Source organism: Triticum aestivum, chromosome 1B (assembly GCF_018294505.1).
Source record: "Triticum aestivum cultivar Chinese Spring chromosome 1B, IWGSC CS RefSeq v2.1, whole genome shotgun sequence".
Taxonomy (NCBI): Eukaryota; Viridiplantae; Streptophyta; class Magnoliopsida; order Poales; family Poaceae; genus Triticum; species Triticum aestivum.
In genome coordinates this window covers 533,439,242-533,456,957 of record NC_057795.1, presented here as the reverse complement: position 1 = coordinate 533,456,957, position 17,716 = coordinate 533,439,242, and positions in this window count along the sequence as shown.

Genomic DNA, 17,716 nt, shown 5'->3' with positions numbered 1-17,716 from the left:
AATCCGCCGAGCCCAGCCAGAGGTACCGTCAACCCGCCAAATCCACCAAAGGGTAATGATGATGATGTTATTATCACTAGTCATGGTTTCACTGCCCCTGGCAACCCAGTTGTTTTGTCCAAACATACTGCCAAGGAGGAATTCACTACTATGGGCAAGGGGAAGGGGAAGACTGACTTATCCAATTTCATCAATCTTAGTGCCGAGGAACTTCATTCCGGCTTTCTGAACCGCCTTTACACCAGCCGTGACTTTGAAGCCGGTTTGGTGAATCTGATGAAGGAACATTATGAGGTAATCTTGAACTCTTTGAAGTTTAATTTATTTTGTATATCTCTTCCATTGTAGCCCCCAAGGGCTGGGTTATCTCTTAAAGATAAACCGGAACTTCGATATAAAGCAGACTTCAACTGAGTAGCCCCCAAGGGCCGGTTTGTCTTTTAAAGACAAACCGGAACTGTTAATGGCCTTTACTGATTAATTGTGCATTAGCCCCCAAGTGCCAAGCTGAATACCTGGATTGAGCCTTGGGACTTTAAAAATACTCACTTTAAAAAGCAATCCACATTAGCCCCCAAGTGTTGATTGCATAACTTGTTATGTGCTTGGGACTTTAACAATTGCATCTTTTGACTCTTGCAAACTGACAAGAATATCAAAGAATCAAAAATTGCTGACCTCCAAGAAAACATCAAGTCCCAGCAAGAAGAGACCTCTAAAGCCAAAGAGGAGCTAAATGGTGCTTTAACTGCTATGGAACAACTGAAGGATGGTTTCAAAATAGAACGCACCAACTGGGACACCGAAAATGCTGCTCTGTTAAAGCAGGCTGAAGAGGCTGAAGCAGCTCTTAAACCGGTTGAGGAAGAGCTGACTGGGCTGAAGCATCAAGTGAACACTATGACAGCTGCAGTTTTTGGTAAGTACCTTATAATAACCTGATCTGAAGTATTGTTCAACTCCGTCGGTTTAACATTTGATTTTTTCAACCGTCTTAGGTAACCGCATTGCTCATCTAGGCACAGACATGCGGATGAAGTTGAAGGCAACATACACTTTGATTGAGCAATTGTATACTGGTGCCCAACGGGTTATCAGTGTAGTCTCATACAACAAACCGGCACCAACTTTGATCAAGGACACACTAGTAAGATTATCCATGACGCCGGCTCAAATAGAAGAGGTGAAGCAATCTGCTGCCAGGGCTGGCGCTTTACTGGCACTGACTCGGGCCAAAGCATGGATATCTTATTTGGATCCTGTTGATATTGCTAAGGGATTTCCAGATGAGCAAGCAGACGGATCAACTTTTAATAATGATGCTCTCAAAGCCTTGACAAAGGAAATGCGTCCACTATCAAGTCAACTGGCTGAGGAAGCAAACTTTACCGTCCATCGGTCTTTTTATGATGAAAGAAATCAGCGGGTTGAGACGACTATGGCAGAAGCGCAAAACCTTATCCTGCCAATCCATAAGGATACTTACGCCCCTGATGTTGAACCGTCCTATCTGATAAGTGAAGAAGATGTATTTCAGGCTCTAACCTGGATTGACTAGACCACCATTGACTTCCAGCCACTTAGTGGAGAGGAGGAGGTTGAACCGGCGCCTGAAGATCCATCAACTTCGCGTCGTACTGGCAATGAATCTTAATCCGGCCGTCGGGTTAAGTTGACAGACTTTGTTGAGTGTAAAAAACAATCAACATTTTGGGCCTCAACATGCCTTGTAATAGGCTAGTGAAAGTACTTTCCTCTGTAGTACTGATGCATACCGTTTGTTGATCCGTCATGATATTTGTTGTTCTTAATTATACCTTGATGATTGTCATGCGATTCTGATATCTGCATAAAAAGATTTGTCCTGGCGGTTTACCGCCGGACGGGTCATAATACCCAAGATAAAGCCTGGCTAATACCCAAAGCAGAATAAATATAAAATAACTCATACCTGTGATATGAAATCACTTAGTTGGTTTTACCAACTTTTATTGCAATAAGGGTGAAAACCCAAACCCTGAGTTTGTTGTAACTCTCAGCTTGTAATGATGTTATGTAATAAGTCATGTCGGGTTATGATGAACACCAGATGATCAAACTGGCGACATAGAGTCAAAGCGAGGCCGGGTTAATAAACACCGGTTTATTATTGGATGTGGTCTTACAACTTTTAGTTGAAAACCAAGTCGGGTTAAAAAACACCGGGTTAATATAATGACTGAAAAGTCATACGGGGTCAAGAGACGCTGGTTTAACTCAAAACCTTATCAAAGGAGAGAAAACTTCAAAGAAGCAAATAAAACTTGTAGTCGAGGCTTTTCAAGGGCTGTCAGGCCCAAATGCGAGGCTTTTCATGGGCTGCTAGGCCACTAAGTTAAACCATTTAACAAGGCCTTTTAAGATGGGCCTCCAACTAACCAATCGTCATTTTAACTTTGACAAGTTCAGGGTCTCAATGAGAGTAACTGTCAAACGTTCGATGGGTTATGCCAGGATTACCTGGATAGGAGTGGTTTACTTGATGAAGGCGGGTTAACCCAGGGTTTTAGGTGAATACACCAGGCTTCCAAGCCGTGGGTCGATACCCAGCTACAAGGGTCCTTTCAAACTCCTTGGTATTTTACACAAGGAGCCCCCAAGTAACTTTGTGAGTTGTGCTCACAGGTGCCTATGTTTGAGCTACGCATAGCATCCAGACTCCCTTTGGCCCCTTGGGTGTGAAGCTCCCAAGCTATATTGTGGCTTGATAGTTAAAAGGTAGTACTCCGCTTTGTCAGCTGAAGCCCCCATGGAACTCAAAGGATATTTGAGAAAAAACAGCAAAGGTCCTGCTTATAGCAAGGATGCCAGTTTATTATATTGAATATATACATTGTTGAAATATGTACATAAGAAAAGCCTATGGCTTAAGTATAGTAAGGCCAAAGGAGAGCTATGTTCCACGGCCGCCGGGTCTCCTCCTCAGAATTGCGTGAGTTGTCTCAAACGTCAATGAGGTAGTATGATCCGTTGTGCAGATTCTTGCTGACCACAAAGGGTCCTTCCCAAGGTGGGGATAACTTGTGCATATCGGTCTGATCTTGGATGAGCCGGAGCACTAAATCGCCTTATTGAAAGGTTCTTGTCTTAACCCTGCGGTTGTGATAACGCTGCATGTCTTGTTGATAAACCGGCGATCGAGCTAAAGCCATGTCTCGTTTCTCATCTAACAGGTCCATCACCTCTTGACGTGCTTGCTGAAATATGTACATAAGAAAAGCCTATGGCTTAAGTATAGTAAGGCCCCTCCTAGGGATATGACTACTAAGTGTAAACCGCCCAGGAGGGGCCGGATGTGCTCTCTCTGGCAGAAATCCTCCATCTCACCTTTAGAAAGGTTTGTGCCATTATCTGTGATGATGCTGTGTGGAAAACCAAAATGGAAAATGATCTTTTTAAGAAATTGAACCGCCGTGGCTGCATCACACTTGCTGACGAGCTCCGCTTCAACCCATTTAGTGAACTTGTCAACCGCCACCAACAGGTGGGTCTTCTTATCCTTGGAACGCTTAAAAGGTCCCACCATATCAAGCCCCCAAGTGGCAAAAGGCCAAGTGATAGGAATCATCCGTAGTTCTTGAGCTTGAACATGAGCTCGACGTGAAAACTTCTGACAAGCGTCACACCGCTTTACCAGATCCTCCGCATCAGCATGAGCTGTCAACCAATAGAACCCATGATGAAAAGCTTTAGCCACCAGGGATTTTGAACCGGCATGGTGACCACAATCCCCTTCATGGATATCACGTAGAATCTCTTGTCCTTCTTCAGGAGAAACACATCGTTGAAACACGCGTGAGACACTGCAACGGTGTAACTCGCCATTGTGAATAACCATGGACTTGGACCGCCGGATTATCTGTCTGGCAAAAACCTCATCATCTTGTAGCTCGCCCCGGTTCATATACGCCAAATATGGAACCGTACAATCTGGAGTGATGTGTAAAGCGGCCACCAATTGGGCCTCTGGATCAGGAACAGCTAAATCCTCCTCTAAAGGCAACTTAATAACCATGGACTTGGACCGACGGGTTATGCAGGATATCTAAAAAGGTATTGGGTGGTACCGGTTTATGCTGAGATCCCAGCCGGCTTAAAGCATCTGTGGCTTCGTTTTTGCGCCGGTCAATGTGCTCAACCTGATAACCCTTAAAGTGACCTGCCACAATATCCACCTCGCATCTATAAGCCGCCATGAGTGGATCTTTAGAATCCCAAGTACCAGAAACTTGCCGAGCCACCAGATTAGAATCTCCAAAACAACGAACTCGACTTAAGTTCATCTCCTTAGCCACGCAGAGACCATGGAGTAAGGCTTCGTACTCAGCTGCATTGTTAGTACAAGGAAACATTAAGCGGAGAACATAACAAATTTTATCACCTCGAGGGGAAGTAAGGACAACTCCAGCCCCTGAGCCTTCCAATTGTCGGGACCCATCAAAGTGAATAGTCCAGTATGTACTGTCCGATTTGTCCTCTGGTGCCTGTAACTCCATCCAATCATTGATGAAATCAACAAGCGCCCGAGATTTAATGGCGGTTCGAGGCATATACTTCAACCCATGTGGACCAAGCTCAATTGCCCACTTTGCAACCCGGCCAGTGGCTTCCTTGTTCTGAATTACATCGCCCAAGGGAGCGGAACTAACCACTGTGATGGGATGGCCTTGAAAGTATTGTTTGAGCTTCCGACTGGCCATAAAAACTCCATAACGAGCTTCTGCCAATGTGGATACCGTTGTTTTGACTCGATCAACACTTCGCTGATGTAATAAACCGGCCATTGAACCAGATACTCCTTACCAGCCTCCTTGCGCTCCACCACAATTGCTACGCTGATAGCACGGGAATTAGCAACCACATACAATAACAAAGGTTCTTTGTCAACCGGAGCGGCAAGAACTGGCGGTTCAACCAACTGCCGCTTTAAGTCCTCAAATGCCGCATTAGCTGCGTGAGACGAAATCGTCTGTCTTTTTCAACATCTGATACAAAGGAATCGCCTTCTCTCCCAAATGGCTGATAAACCGGCTAAGGGCTGCAATTCGACCCGCCAGACGCTGAACATCCTTGATACACTTTGGTTTGGCCAAGGATGTAATCGCTTTGATTTTTTCCGGATTAGCCTCAATACCTCTATTGGACACCATAAAACCTAAGAGCTTGCCTGTCGGAACACCAAAAACACACTTGTCCGGATTGAGCATCATTTTATAAACCCAAAGATTCGAACGTCTCCTTGAGGTCATCTATCAAGGTTTCCTACTTCCTGGACTTTACCACAATGTCATCCACATAGGCATGAACATTACGCCCAATCTGCGTGTGAAGACAATTTTGCACACAACGCTGATAAGTTGCCTAGGCGCTTTTGAGCCCAAAGGGCATAGAAACATAGCAGAAGGCTCCAAAGGGAGTCTTCTCCTGGTCCTTAACTGCCATCTTAATCTGATGATAACCTGAATAAGCATCCAAGAAACTCAGGAGCTCACAACCCGCTGTCGCATCAATAATCTGATCAATACGTGGGAGAGCAAAAGGATCTATCGGACAAGCTTTGTTCAAATCTGTGTAGTCCACACACATACGCCAAGTGCCGTTTTTCTTAAGAACAAGCACCGGATTAGCCAACCACTTGGGGTGGAATACTTCGACGATAAACCCAGCAGCCAACAGCCAGGCTACCTCTTCACCAATGGCCTTGCGTCTTTCCTCGTTAAAGCAGCGAAGAAATTGCTTGACCGGTTTAAACTTGGGATCAATATTGAGAGTGTGCTCAGCGAGTTCCCTCGGTACACCTGGCATGTCAAAAGGTTTCCATGCAAAGATGTCCCAGCTCTCACGGATAAACTCGATGAGTGCGCTTTCCTATTTCGGATCCAGATTGGTGTTGATGCTAAACTGTTTGGATGAATCGCCAGGAACAAAGTCAACAAGTTTAGTCTCATCGTCCGGTTTGAACTTTAGGGTCGGGTCATGCTCGGTGCTGGGCTTCTTCAGAGGGGTCATGTCTGCCGGATCAACATTATCTTTATAAAACTTCAGCTCCTCTGTACCACAAACCGACTCAGCATAGGCCGCATCACCTTCCTCACAATCCAAAGCGATCTTTCGACTTCCATGTACAGTGATAGTCCCCTTATGACCTGGCATTTTGAGCTGTAAATAGATATAGCAGGGCCTCGCCATGAATTTGGCGTAAGCCGGCCGTCCGAACAGTGTGTGATACGGGCTTTGGATCTTCACCACTTCAAAGGTCAATGTCTCAGACCTGGAATCATGCTCATCTCCAAACACAACTTCTAAAGCGATCTTGCCAACAGGATATGCCGATTTACCTGGTACCGCACCATGAAAAATAGTGTTTCACGGTTTAAGACTCTTATATGTCAACCCCATGCGATGGAACCTTGGTGAACTTATAACCTCCCACCTGATGAACTTATAACCTCCCACCTGAGGCGCCATCCACCAAAGTGAGGTGACCCAGATTGTCAACCCGGGGCGGATGATCCTCTCTGCTCCACATAATGGGCTGCTCAGACCACCGCAAGTAACGTGGCACCGCCGGTTCAACAACATTAACTGCTCTCTTGTGAAGCTTCTAATCACGCTTGCGCAAACTAGCAGTGAACACATGATACTGCCCACCATTCAACTGCTTGGGGTGACTTTGATACCCTGACTGCTGCTGATTCCCTTGATTATTCTGTTGGCTATTACCACCTTGGTTGCTCTGGTTGCCCTGATTATTCTGAAATCCAGAGTTTGAACCGCCGCCACCATGAAAACCAGGACCTGAACCGCCAGACGGGCCCTGATCATACTGGAATAGATCATAATTTTTGAACTCTTTCATAATGTGACAATCTTTCCAAAGATGTGTTGATGGAGCTTCCTTGGTCCCGTGCTCCGGGCAGTGCTGATTTAACAAACGTTCCAGATTCATCCCTCCACCGCGCTGGGGCGGTTTACCTTTACGATGCTGCATATTGGTGTTAGCTACAAAATCTGAACTATCTGCTTTGCGCTTACCATTACCCCCATGGCCTCCTTGGTTGTGATGTTGTCCTTCTGCACCACCGTTCTTCTTTCCCTTCTCCGATTTCTCCTCATCAGAATCGGGATCCTTGGTATTATCTGAATCGGCATATTTGACCAAGGCTGCCATAAGTGTTCCCATGTCATTGCAGTGGCGCTTGAGCCGTCCCAACTTCATCTTCAGTGACTTAAACCGACAATTACGCTCTAGTGTTATGATCGCTTGGCCAGCATTACTTCGGTCCGACGAATACAAAACTTCTGAAACCCGGCGCACCCAATGAGTTGTTGACTCACTCTCCCCTTGAACACAGGCATCCAGATCCACAATAGACATAGGCTATTTGCATGTGCCTTTGAAATTGGCTATAAACCGGGCTTTCAACTGGTCCCATGACTCGATGGAGTTAGATGGTAGGTTTTTCAACCAAGTACGGGCTGTCCCTTCCAACATCATCGTGAAATACTTTGCACAAGCCGCTTCATCCACATCCAGCATCTCCATTGCCATCTCATAACTCTCGACCCACGCCTCAGGTGGTTGATCAGCGGTGTAATTAGGCACCTTACACGGACCCTTGAAATCTTTAGGCAGTCGCACATTACGGAGAGCCGGAATGAGACACAGTACTCCCCAGGAACTGAAGGCTAACATGGTGCTGCGGTCTAGTGACGCCGCAGGCTGAACCAGGGCGGGTTGATAACGACCCGTATATTGTGCTGCCAGAGCGGCCTCCCTTCGTGCTCTGCCATTATCCACTACGTCTTGAGCCTTTACCTCACCGCACGCCGGATTAGGTCCTTGGGGGACATTGCGGCGCCGCGCATTGCTAGACACTTCCGGTTCTTCCATGTGCCTGCTATAACTTTTGCTCGGACGCGGAATCGAATGAATTCTATCCCGGCTATAGGAATAAGCCTGCTGCTGCACCACGGCGGTTTGAAGAAGATCCCTGGCCCGCCGTGTCTCAGTTGCTGCCAGTGAATCCCCCTCCATCGAAATAGCTGCCAGGCAAGATGCTGCAGCAATCATGTTATCCAAAGGGCTTGAAAAGTGACCCGATGGTGTTGACACATAGGGCGGCGGGTTATCTGTTCGTCAAGGTGGTTCCGTCAATCGTGGTTGATCCGGTGCTACCCTAGGCGCATCGGTCTAGTTTGAAGCTGCCGGATTACTTGGCCCAGCCCCCATTGTATTAAAGAGATTTAACCCTTCAAAGACTGGCGGCATATGCGATCGGTACTTCCTTCACATTACATCGTTTGAGGCATTCTGATCCAACATGAGCCAGTAATTCTGCGCCTGTATCTGCTGTGACTGGGCATCCAAAGCAGCCTGTTCTTCAGCCATCCTAGCATCCTCAGTTGCCAGGTCCTCCTTAGCCTACAATATCTAGTCTTTCAGCTTCGCAATATCCGCATTGTGCTGATCCTGTGTCTCCGGGGTAACTGCCATGGTTAACAAGCTTGCCCAGGCATCCATCACACCGGAGAGGACTTGAGCCGGTCGGCGCACCAGGCCTCCTGCCGCAGCCGCTGATCCAGAATTCATTGCTGCTGTAGCTGAAGACTGCAGAGTGGGCTGTGTTCCGGCCATAAAAACAGCAACCCGACTTGGCAGTTCAGGGAGGTCCGGAATACTGTTGCCATCGGAGTACCCTTCGAACACACCATCATGAATTTGGTACAGGGATTCGGTTTCACCAGTGGATGACTCGCTGTCAGAATAAACAGCCGTCTCGCCTTCCGACACCTGTTTAGATCCGATCCCATGGACACATCCTACGAATGCATGCTTCATGGCAGGCTTAACCCGGGTAGGACTCGCACGCTGAGCCGTTTCGACGAGGTCGGTGCAGATGTCCGGCTCAGGACCCGGTTCGCCGATCTTGCCAATGAAAACATGAATTCCACCAAAGGGGACCCGGTACCCGTACTCGATTGAGCCGGCCTCGGGGCCCCATCCTTCGTCGTCGATGTAGAGCTTGCCGCGACAACTCTTGGTCATCCGTCCGACCATGTACCCCTTGAGTCCTTCAAAGCTGCCCTTCAAGAACTCGAAACCATCATGCAATAGCCCCATGGTGGGTGCCAACTGTCGTGGAATTAACACGTCAGATGTCCTCATGAAAGGACTTAGTCGTGGAGCCATCGCGACGGGTTAGCTTGAAGGGGTTAAACCGGACAAGGGATACGGGAGTTTTATACTAGTTCGGCTCCTTCGATGAAGGTAAAAGCCTACGTCTACTTGTGATGGAATTGATTGGGTTTCGATGACCAGGGAGCAAATACGCTTTGCCTGAGTCTCGAGTTGTTATCTGTTGTCCCTGAACCGCCACCGGGTCGTCCCTTTATATACACAGGTTGACGCCCAGCCGGTCTACAAAGCCCCGAGGCCGACTCATACAAGTATTCGGCTCAGTCTCTCCTTTCCTAACTTACAATACAAGTTACATAACCATAGCGGTTTACCACTATGGGCCCTAATCCGCCATTGGGCTCCGGGCCTCTAAGCTTCATTATTAAAGCGCCATCTTCTGGGTCTTCGTGGGCTTCAATGTAGTTGAAGGTGAACCGGCCCCTCCTAGGCGGTTTACACTCAGTAGTCATATCCCCAACACATAGCATGTACACGTACATACAGCGGCCAGGGTGCAAGAAAGAAAATATGGCCACGTATGTACATACAGGCGGGGTCTCGAACGCCTACTCGCACATACGTACAGCCAGGGCTCGTGTACATGGCTGGGTCAGAACGGAGAAACAATATCGTCATTGTGTTTGTGGGGAGCCAAGCGGCTGGGTCAGAACGGAATGCGTCGTCGTGTTCATCGAGAGGGCTTGGACGGAACAGCCGACGGAAAGGAGGCACGGCGTACCACAGCATGGAGGAAACGGCCTTGTGTTCGCCCGGCCACGTTCGAAACGGGATCCTGTTCATCGGGAGGGGTATGGCGTACCACAATACGAAGGAAACGGACTTGTGTTGGACCTCCTACGGCCGAAACAGGGTCTTGTTGATCGGGAGGGGTGTGGCGTACCGCAAAATGAAGGAAACGGACTTGTGTTGGAGCACTACGGTCGAAACGAGGGTCCTGTTCATCGGGAGGGTGTGGCGTACCGCAAAATGGGACTCCACGGGACACTATTCATCTCCACCGTCGACCTCCTCTAGCCTCCACGGGCTACTGTTCATCCACCATCGACATCCTCCAGCCTCCACCTGTGACTGTTCATCCACAGGCTCCTGTTCATCCAGCCTCCACCGCGCGCTACTCCATCGGCTACTATTCAACCACCCCTCTTCACGGGCTCCTGTTCATCCATCCCTCCACCATCTACTGTTCATCCAGCCCTCCACCATCTATTGTTCATCCATCCCTCCACGAGGTCGTCCTGTTCGTCGTCCTGTTCATCCAGCCCTCCATGGGGACCTGTTCATCCAGCCCCACCCGGCTCGATCGATCGGGTCGTGTTCATCCAGAGGCAACACCACGGGGTCCTAATCATCCACCCCCACCGAGAACTGTTCATCCAATCCCCCCAGCAATGCTCACTGTTCATCCAGAGGCAGCATCAATTGGCTTCAGTTAGCAGCAGTAGCGAAGGAATCGCTCGATCAGGTTCAGTTAACAGCCATCGATCGATCGCTCGAGTTCAGTAACATGTAGCCTACAGTGCAATCGCTCGGGTTCAGTAGACGAATGCCTCGCTCGGGTTTAGTTAGAGCCCAACGCCTTGCACCCACGTGCGTACGGTACGAGAGAAAGGCGCATCGCTCGGCCCCCGGCCACCCACCGTAACCGGGAACTCCCTGATATTTTCCTCGCCCTTGCTTCTACCATGGTTTTTCCGTCATGGACGGCCCAAAGAATGTCATGTAGCTGCGTCTTCGGCCCACCCAGGATGAAAAGCCCATTTTCTGTCATGATTTTTTGTCATAGAAGTAGGAGCCCACCACATCTATGATGATACCGGGTTTTGTCACAATTATCATTATGGAAGTGTCTTAAGTATGACAGAAATTTTTTCGTTCGGCCCAAAATGTCACGGATGTGTCTTTTTTTTGTGGTGTATATACGTGGGGAGGGGGTGCCTAGAACACACAACATCAACTGTTAGCCGTGTGCGGCACCCCCTCCACAGTTTACGCCTCCAGTCATATCTTCGTAGTGCTTAGGCGAAGCCCTGCGCGGATCACTTCACCATCACCGTCACCACGCTGTTGTGCTGACGGAACTCATCTACTTTCTCGACATCTTGCTGGATCAAGAGGACGAGGGACGTCATCAAGCTGAACATTGTGCAGAACTCAGAGGTGTCGTACATTTGGTACTTGATCAGTTGGAGCTAGAAGAAGTTCGACTACATCAACTGCGTTGTCAAATGCTTCTGCTTACGGTCTACGAGGGTACGTAGACACACTCTCCTCCTCTCGTTGCTATGCATCTCCTAGATAGATTTTGCGTGAGCATAGGATTTTTTTTTGAAATTGCATGCTATGTTTCCCAACACTGCCGGGGCCTTTACCTGCCGGCGATAGGCATGACATGTTGATATGTTTCCAACGTATCTACTTTTTCTCACGCTTTTCCTCTTGTTTTGGACTCTAATTTGCATGATTTGAATGAAGCTAACCCCGAATGACGCTGTTTTCAACAGAACTACCATGGTGTTATTTTTGTGCAGAAATAAAAGTTCTCGGAATGGATCGAAACTTTGCAAGGACTTTTTATATCAGTAATAAGAATTTTTGCAGCCAAGACCTACAAGAGAGGGGCACCGGGGTGGGCACAACCCACCAGGGCGCGCCCCCTCTCCTGGCATGCCCAGGTGGGTTGTACCCACCTAATGGCCCCGCATATGACCTCCCTGATACTATAAAATCACATATTTCCAGAAAAAAATTTAGGGAGAAAGGATTATCACGATCCAGGAGACGGAGCCGCCGCCAAGCCCGGTTCTTCCTCGGGAGGGCAGATCTGGAGTCCGTTTGGGGCTCCGGAGAGGGGGATCTTCGTTCTTCGTCATCACCAACCCATCTCCATCGCCAATTCCATGATGCTCCCCACCGGGAATGAGTAATTCATGCGTAGGCTCGCTGGTCGGTGAGGAGTTGTATGATATTCATCATGTAATCGAGTTAGTTTTTTAGGGCCTGATCCCTAGTATCCACTATGTTCTTAGATTGATGTTTCTATGACTTTGCTATGCTTAATGCTTGTCACTTTGGGCCCGGGTGCCATGAACTCTTACCTGAACCGTTTATGAATTCATCATTATATCCATGTTTTGGATCCGACCTTGCAACTTATAGTCACCTACTATGGTTATGATCCGACAACCCAGGAGTGACAACAACTGGGCCCACTCTCGATGATGACCGTAGTTTGAGGAGTTCATGTATTCACTATGTGTTAAAGCTTTGTTCCGGTTCTCTATTAAAAGGAGGCCTTATTATCCCTTAGTTTCCAATATGGACCCTGCTGCCACGGGAGGGTAGGAGTAGGACAAAAGATGTCATGCAAGTTCTTTTAATAAAGCACGTATGACTATTTACGGAATACATGCCTACATTATATCGATGAACTAGAGCTAGTGTCGTATCGCCCTAGGTTATAACTATCACATGATGAATATCATCCAACAAGTCACCGATCCAATGCCTACGAATTTATCTCTTATTGTTCTTGCTAAGTTACTACTGTTTCTACTGCTATCGTTACTGCTACAAATTACTGCTACCACTGTTACCGTTACCGTTGCTGCTGTCAGTACTATCAAAACTATCAAACTACTTTGCTACTGATCACTTTGCTGTAGATAATTAATCTACAGGTGTGGTTGAATTTACAACTCAGCTGCTAATACCTTCAAATATTATTTGGCTCCCCTTGTGTCGAATCTATAAATTTGGGTTAAATACTTACCCTCGAAAACTGTTGCGATCCCCTATACTTGTGGGTTATCAAGACCTTTTTCTGGCATCGTTACCGGGGAGCATAGCTATATTTGTTGAGTCACTTGGGACTATTATCATATTATCACTATGCAGAATCTGAAGGATGCTAAGACTAAGATATTTCCCTCAAGGACGAGGGGAGGTAAGGAACTGCCATCCAGTTCTGCTTTAGATTCACCTTCTGTTATGAGTAAACTTGCAACACCACCACCACATGCTATTAACTCTGATATGTCGCAAGTTATTGATGATGCTACTTCTACTATGAATGATGCTTATGATGATGCTAGTAACATGCTTGATAATGATGATGTGTCACTTGGTGAATTTCTTGATGAACAAATTGCTACAGTAATACAACATGATGTTGTTGAATCTGATGATGAGCTTGAAACTAAAACTCCTGAAACACTTGCTAGAGCTAGCCCTCCTAGATATGAATTGCCTAAGGTACCGGAAGGCTATGTTATGAGTGAAGAGGCAACTAGAGATATTCTTGCTTGTAAGGATAGAGATGATCTAGAGATATTATTACACAAGTATAAAGAAAAATCTCTGGATACTAGAATGAAATGTGATCCTAAGTTTGCTACTTCACCTATTGTTATTGCTGATAAGGATTATGAACTCTCTGTCGACCCAGAGTTAATTACTTTGGTTGAATCTGACCCTTTTCATTGTTATGAAACTGAAACCGTTGTGGCACATCTTACTAAGTTGAATGATATAGCCACCCTTTTACTCATGATGAGAAAACTCGATACTACTTCATTCTAAAATTATTTCCTTTCTCATTAAAGGGTGATGCTAAAGCTTGGTACAATACTCTTGCTCCTGGTTGTGTGCCTAGTCACCAGGATATGATTTACTACTTCTCTGAAATATATTTTCCTGCTCATAAGAAACAAGCTGCCTTTCAGGAAATATTTAATTTTGTTCAAACTAAAGAAGAGAGTCTCCCACAAGCTTGGGGGAGTCTTTGCCAATTACTTAATGATTTGCCTGATCATCCTCTTAAGAAAAATGAAATACTTGATATCTTCTATAATGGACTAACCTATGCTTCTAGGGACTTCCTAGATAGTTGTGTTGGTTGTGTTTTCAGGGAATGAACTATTGTTCAAGCTGAGGAATTATTGAATAACATATTGAAAAATTATGATGATTGGAATATTCCTGAACCACCGCCTAAACCCACTCCGAAGAAGAGGGGTATACTATATCTCACTCCTGAAGATATGCAAGAGGCAAAGAAATCTATGAAGGAAAAATGTATTAAGGTCGAGGATGTTAAAAATTTACCACCTATCGAAGAAACACATGGGCTTGAAGCACCACCACCACCCAAGGTGGTAGAGGTAAAATATTTAATGAAATTCAGTGATAGTGATGATCCTCATAATAAACATCCTAGTCAATGCCTTTATGAGTTTGATAATTACATTAGAAAACAAGACCACTTCAATGCAAATGTTATGAAACAATTGAAATATAAGTCTGATATGATTGCTCGCTTGAGTGACTTTTTATTTACAATCTCAAATGATGTTAGAGGTGTTGGAAAACATGCTTCTATGGTTCAAACCCAGTTAGAACAAGTTGCTAAATCACAAAGAGAATTACTTGATGAAATGAATCCTAATATACATGACTTTGATGTTAGATTTGCAACTAGAGGAGGTAAAATGACTCGGGAACCACTTTATTCTGAGGGACACCCAAAAAGAATTGAACAAGATTCGCAAAGAAATAACACTAGTGCACCTAGTCCTTCTAAAAATAATAAAAAATAATAAAATAAATAAAAATGATACGACTTTGCATGCTTCTAGTCAACCTGAAATAGACAAACCTCCTAATAATGAAAATGAAACTTCTATCTCTGATGTTGAAACTCAATCTGGTAATGAAAATCTACCTAGTGATAATGAAAAAGAAAATGATGAGATTCATGAAGACACTCAACCAAATAATGATAAAGAGCCAGATAATGATGTTGAGATAGAACCACCTGTTGATCTTGATAACCCACAACCTAAGAATAAAATATATGATAAAAGAGACTTTGTTGCTAGGAAACACGATAAAGAAAGAGAACTGTGGGTTCAAAAACCTATGCCTTTTCCACCCAAGTCAACTAAAAAGAAAGATGATGAAGAATTTGAACGCTTTGCTGAAATGCTGAGGCCAATCTTTTTGCGTACTCACTTGACTGACATCTTAAAAATGCCTCCTTATGCAAAGTATATGAAAGACATCATCACAAATAAGAGAAAAATACCGGAAGCTGAAATCTCCACTATGCTTGCTAATTATACTTTAAAAGATGGAGTACCTAAAAAACTTGGAGATCCGGGAATACCAACTATACCTTGCTCTATCAAAAGGAATTATATGAAAACTACTTTGTGTGATTTAGGAGCTGATGTTAGTGTTATGCCTTTCTCTTTATATAAAATACTTGACTTGAATAAACTCACACCTACTGAAATATCTTTGCAAATGGCTGACAAATCAACTGCCATAACTATCGGTATCTATGAGGATGTGCCCGTTGTTGTTGCTAATGTTACTATTTTGACTAACTTTGTTATACTTGCGATGCCCGAGGATGACAACATGTCGATTATCCTTGGTAGACCCTTCTTGAATACTGCAAGGGATGTTATTGATTGCAATAAAAGCAAGATCACTTTTCATATTAATGGTAATAAGCATACGGTGCACTTTCCGAAGAAACAATTCCAAGTGAATGGTATTAATGTTATTAAAAAATCTCCGACAATCACTATTGGAAGTTTTCAAATGCCTCTACCTATTGTCAAAAAGAAATATGAAATGCTTATTGTTGGGGAAATGCATATCCCCATTGAGGTAGCTTAGTGATTTACGAAAGTTCTCTGATTTCATGCTAATCGAAAGTGGTCGTTAATAAGACCTGATCAACCTTATTAATGAATCATTTTTGAGCGGTATGAAGTTGATGAATTTAGTAAGCACTACCTTCTGTCCCTACCTTTCGTTTTTTGTTTTTATTAGCTAAATAAAATAAAATGTCATGTTTTGTCTATTTTCTGAAATTCCCGTGCAATAAAAAAATGACCCAAAAATAAAAGTTCTGAGAATGCTCTAAAAAATTTACACAATTTTTTCTGAATATTTCTGAATTTCTGGTGCAAATAATACCAGAGGGACGTGCACCAAGTGGGCACAACCCACCTGGGCGCCCCAGGACCCCTAGGCGCGCCCTAGTGGGTTGTGGTTCCCACGTGCACTTATCTCTTTAGCCCATATCATCACTTACCTCCAGAAAAAATTCTCCTTTGCTCTCTCTCCAGTTTTCTTGAGCTCAGACCCACGGATTTCGATCTCTTTGCTCGAAGCTCCGTTTCCGAGACTGTTTCGGGGAATTGTCGCTTGGTATGTGACTCCACCATTTATCCAATTACTTTTTGTTTTAGTGGTTTATACTTTGAATAATTAGCTACTCTTGGTGCTACTGTAGATGAGCTTGCATGTTGAATTCTTAGTGTTCTAAGTAGTTTGAATGCTTGCTATGGCCTCTATGTATCCCTATGAGTAGCTGCTATCAATTTTATAAAGTTTTGCTAATATATTTTTGTCGCCTACAACCACCACCTCCCCACCACAAGTCACTACATCCTGCTCCAAAGTCTCTATGAATCAAAGAAAACAAGGCCGCCGTGACCTCAACACCGCAGTTGCTCGTCCCTCCAACCGAAGGGGAATATCACACAAAAACCAACAATTAAAGAAAAATTTATGGAAACCATGTTTGAAAGTTTCAACAAATCTAAATATATATATATGGTACGTTAAGAGGATGATGTTATATTGTTATGTGAAATTTCAAGTAAAAACACGTTAAGAGGATGATGTTCTATCGTCATGTGAAATTTTAAGTAAAAACACATTACTATTCGACACTATTCAATGTTGATTTTATCTTTTCCATAGCTCGCATCCCGTAACATGTTTGAACTTGAAATTTTGCATGGCAATAGAACGCACCCGCTTAACATCCCATATTTTTTCTGATATTTTTTTGAAACTTCAAAACATCATTTTCTAGTGGTTTTCGTCGGCTTTCACCGAATGTTGGTTTCCGTATGATATTTTTTCTCCAACCAGTGCAAGCTCCAAAAAGATGCTAGCAAGAGGAATTATGACGCAGAAGCACAACCATCACTCGACCCGGACAAGATCTGAGGTTTTCCCTAGCTCGGTGATCCGCCTATCTAGCTGCACTGTCCACACTTCCACGACAACCGGCTCGAGCCCCCTGCAACCCCAGTAGTTCAAACACAAAGGCCGTGTTTGGTTACATTGCCAATCGATCCTGGCTCTAGTGAGACGGTTTGAGGGGATGCACGCAAGAAGACCCCAGATGCACATAGTTTGGTTGCCTACATGTACCTAGTTGCATGAGACAACCATTTTTGGCCCGGCGTTTGGTTGCCCGCAATGCATTAGGCGCACATATGACATGGTGTTTGGTTGCAACCTGCATAAGGTCTTGTCACCACTTCTAAATAGTGGTGAGATTACACACACAATCTGAACATGTAGTGCCAACTAGTTAAACAAATGACAATTCATCCTAACTAATATCAAATGACAGTTCAAATTATTAAGAGCCATTGGCTAAATAGG